This window comes from Ovis canadensis, chromosome 3 (assembly GCF_042477335.2).
Source record: "Ovis canadensis isolate MfBH-ARS-UI-01 breed Bighorn chromosome 3, ARS-UI_OviCan_v2, whole genome shotgun sequence".
Classification (NCBI taxonomy): domain Eukaryota; kingdom Metazoa; phylum Chordata; class Mammalia; order Artiodactyla; family Bovidae; genus Ovis; species Ovis canadensis.
Window position 1 is genome coordinate 23,334,674 of NC_091247.1, and position 4,670 is coordinate 23,339,343.

General features: G+C 40.7%; 1 non-coding gene across 1 annotated transcript; it reads right to left on the reverse strand.

Moving 5' to 3' along the window:
• Window positions 1–237: 237 nt before the first annotated feature.
• Window positions 238–310, reverse strand: TRNAC-ACA (transfer RNA cysteine (anticodon ACA)). Its single transcript has one exon. It is a non-coding gene; the product is annotated as a tRNA-Cys (tRNA).
• Window positions 311–4,670: the final 4,360 nt, after the last annotated feature.

Sequence of the window (4,670 nt, forward strand, 5' to 3'; positions counted from 1 at the left end):
ATACACCTCTTAAATAGACATCAGCCCCCAAAGGCTGTAAATCCCCAATTAAGCAAACCAAATCTAGCAATCTAATCCAACTCACTATCTTATTAAGGAGTGAGTAAGTGAGTGAAGTCACTCAGTCATGTCCGACTCTTTGCAACCCCATGGACTATAGCCTACCAGACTCCTCTGTCCATGGGATTTTCTAGGCAAGAATACTTGAGTGGGTTGCCATTTCCTTGTCCAGGAGATCTTCCTGACACAGGGATTGAACCTGGGTCTCCTGCATTGTAGGCAGACGCTTTACCACCTGAGCCACCAGGGAAGCTAGCAAATTTATGCCACTTTCTTGTTCCCATCCACTTTCTTCCCATCACGTGTGACTTCCCAAAGAAAATTCCAACAACATGAGCACCTTGAATAGGCAATGGACATTTCAAGACTAAAAGCTCAATTATAAATATAAAATTGTAGTTTAAGATTATAGATCATACCTAAAGCAAATCACTAAAATGAAGCCATCGTAATAACACACCAATTATCAAACATACCAGGCAAATGTTTAATAAAGACAAAATGTTTTCTATGAAGAAAGCTGAGCACCAAAGAATTGATGTTTTTGAACTGTGGTGTTGGAGAAGACTCTTGAGAGTCCCTTGGACTGCAAAGAGATCCAACCAGTCCATCCTAAAGGAAATCAGTCCTGAATATTCGTTGAAAGGACTGATGCTGAAGCTGAAACTCCAATACTTTGGCCACCTGATGCAAAGAACTGACTCACTGAAAAGACCCTAATGCTGGGAAAGATTGAAGGCAGGAGGAGAAGGGGACAACAGAGGGTGAGATGGTTGGATGGCATCACCAACTTGATCGACGTGAGTTTGAGAAAGCTCCGGGAGTTGGTGATGGACAGGGAAGCCTGCCATGCTGCAGCCCATGGGTTGCAAAGAATCGGACATGACTGAACGACTGAACTGAACTGATACCAGGCAAACTTCTAAATATAATACCGCATTAACCTTCATCATTAACCTATGGTGGGGGGTGGGGTGCAGGGGGGCAGGTATGCAGTTGTCATGCTTCTTGTACAGAGAGGCTGAGTGACTTACCCAAGGTCACACAGGCTGTAAGTAACAGAGCCAGGGCTGGACCCTAGAATCTGGAACCAGAGCCTGTGCTCATAATCACAACACTGCCCAGACACAAGCTGAATTAGCAAAACAAACATAAATTGTATATAGGATTTTTTTTTTTGCAAAGTATACTTTTATTCCTGTCAAGAATCTACAGGGATGCAATTTAAGCAAAGCATGTTCCAAAGGTCGCATTAATGAGTAGTTAAGAAAGGTTTGCAATTAGCCAATCAATTTTTTTATATCTAAATCCATACTATTCAAGGATTTCAAATTACTTGCAAGTGTTCTCTCAAGCATTTTAAACATTTCTTTCTATAATCTCATTTACACTATTCATTTGTAAAACTTAAAATGAAATTGTTTTACTTAAGTTTTCATTTCCCCATTATTTGTAACTAAATGAAAAAGAATAAGAATTTGCCATTTTTTTAAGAGCAGAAAAGGATCTTACAGTCATTTAGTCTGACCCATTCATTTTATAGTGAGGAAACAGAGCCTAGATTAAAAGTGATTTTTATAAAGATCTCACAGCAAGCATTAAAAAATCAGGACTAAAACTCAGTTCTGCTTTTCTATAGCAGACCAAGGTCCAATTCCATGTCCTACTACAGCTCTCTGAGCTTTAAAGTTTTCCAGATTATTTCATTCTTTTTAAATGAAAAACAAAACCAAGCTAACAGTAGAATTATTTTTTAAGAAGTTGAAATTGCATCATATTTGAGTGGCAAATAAACAAGCAATAAAAATATACTGGCTTTTACTTTTTTTATGATACATAAGGCACAGTTTTTCTTAAACCTTAATTACAGCATCGACCCTCTTTCCTCAGAACTTCAAATGATAATTCAAAGCATTGCCTCAAATGAAATTTAAAAACAACAGTAAAGTAAACATTTGCCAGCAAACTATGAAATCTTTCAACCAAAGTTTCAAAATCAGAACCAGAGCAGAAGGAAACCAAGCCTCCACAAGGCACTGCTTCTCTGATGCTCTGACCAACCTACCCAGAACTTAAAGCCCTGGATGTCCAAAGCCAGTCAGTCCCAAGCAGGCAGAAAGGAAATGAACATGCCTCAGGGTCAGGGGAGCAAAACATAGTGCCAGACACCCTGCAAACAAGCAACGTCTCCAACCACTCCCTCATTCCAGCATCTCACTGGACTCAAGGATTATTATTCCTGCTCCTCAGGTGATCACACTGAGGTTCAGAGACTAAGGAACAGGCTTAAATCTCATGTGTAGTCAGTGAAGCAAGAACTGGGTGTGGAGCCTAGATTTGTTGATTTCAGCATGGGAGCTCTTCTCTAAAAATACCGCCTTGCTATTACAAGCAATTGTGGGCCTTCTGGTGGGTACAATTGGTTCAAGCTTAAAGAAAAAATACCTTTCAATCTAAATATAAGTAAAAGTTGAAATATATAAGTAAAATAAAAATATAAATAAAGCTATTATGAGTTTTACCTCTAAAATGACAGCTTGTGCACTAAGTATAAAATCTGGAACAGGCCTGGTAAATAGTTACAGAAAATGGAAAGAAGAGGAAGGGAAGAAGGGTGAGAGGGAGGAAAACACTCAAAACTAAGTGGGAGGGTGCTGTAGATCACAGGGAGCTCAGCTCGGTGCTCTGTGATGATCTCAAGGGTGGGATATGGGGTGCAAGAGAGGTCTAAGAGAGAGGGGATAATATGTATACATATAGCTGATTCACTTTGCTGTACAGCAGAAATTAACATAATACTGCAAAGCCATTACACTCCAATAATAAAAATAAATAAACAAATATTTTAAAAACCAAGTAGTCTCAACCCTTGTTATTCAAAGTGTGGTTTAGGAACCAGCAGCAAGGAAGCTTGTTAGAAATGCAGACTCTCAGGCCCCATTCGGATTGCTGAATCAGAACCCAACTTCCACCGAAGCCCCCAGGTGATGTGCATACACGTCAAAGTGTGAGAAGGGAGGCTTAGACTAAGCACCAAACAGCAAATACCATTGGAATCCCAAAAGGGAAAAAAGCAGTAATGATCAGAGAGGACACCATGCAAGTGGTTGAATCTGCGTTAATCTTCCACGTGATTATACAGAGAATTCCTATGAGGAAATGTTTTCGAATTCTCCCAAGCAGTGAGGAGCAAGAGAAATGTATGAGAAAGAATAGGTGTGCAGGAAATGGCGTGGATTCAGGAGAAGCAAGCAGATCCTTCTGCCCAAGGCAAAGGGTACCTGAGGATAAATGTTTGGAGTTTTCCTTTTGTGTTCTTACTATGCTCCAGGGTCACATAGTCCTGCATATAGGATTTCAATTTAAAGAAAAAAGAAAACTATTAAAGTAAAGTGTGTGCACCTGGAAAAGATGAGTACTCTTGGGGAATAAGAGCCAGCTGGATTCTCCTAACACACAGGCGAACTGATGGTTGATTCTGCCACCTGAGACCCCAGTGCCTGATGTGAGCAAGTCCAGTGAATCCATGGTGCAGCAGAAAGCCCTGCACCAAGACTGACAGAGTTTTCATATATTACAGGTTTTATATAAAGAGGTTCTGAGAACAGGATCCATCTACCAAATGTGGTTGCTACCCATGTAAAGTAGGGAGCATGTGGTGACTGGTTTACTGGGGGTTAACATGGCCCAGTGCCTTTCTCCAGATGAAGCAGATTTCATCGGCGTCCCTGTGGCCTCAGTGATTTGCTGTGATCGTTAACTAAATGCGGATCACCCAGAAATGGCATAGGTATATGGCCTTAGAAATGAGCCCTGTCTCTCCTAGTCCGCGATAATCCATTTGCGCACAAAACAGACATTTACTGGGGTCGACCTCATGTCAGGGCTTTGCCAACTACTGTGAATTTGAGAACAGGAAAAAAAAAATGGTCCTTGGATTCAAGCAACTTATACTCAGTATTTCAGACAGCTAAACAACTGAAAGCCTTCGAGAACTTTGCTAAATGGGGGAAAGGCAGGGTTTTATAGGAGTTCAGAGGAAGGAAATCATCGGTTATTCCAGAGAAATTAATAAGGATCCACAGAGGAGTCAGGAATTAGGCTGAGTGCTGGTAAGTTTGCCAGGTAGAAAGAGGAGAAAGGACAGGAATGTTCCAGGCAGAGAAAGCAAATTTGCACAAAGCTGGGAGGTATGAGTGAGCTGGAAGTGTTGGGAGCTGTAGCGGTTTAAGAATACAGGTTTTGGAATCTCATGGTCCAGGATTCAAAAAGGCTTTGCAACGTACTGCTACAGATTCTCAGAAACTGTGAGATAACAACTATTTGTTGTTTTAGGCAGCTAAATGTGGCGGTGGAGGCATGATCAGTTACAGAGCAATAGATAACTAATACACTGTGAAACTAACGAAGTTTCAGGGCTCCTCCCTCGAACCGGCCTCTTTCAAAGCCCAAAGGGAGTGGCGGCCCTAGACATGTGTTCACACAGTCACAAGTTTATAAATATGCAAATATAAGATAATGGATTTTGTAATCTCTGAGACAGTTCTTCACATTTTAAATTTTTTAATCCGTTGTGCTTTTAAAATTTAATTTGCTAGACAGGGTTTGCA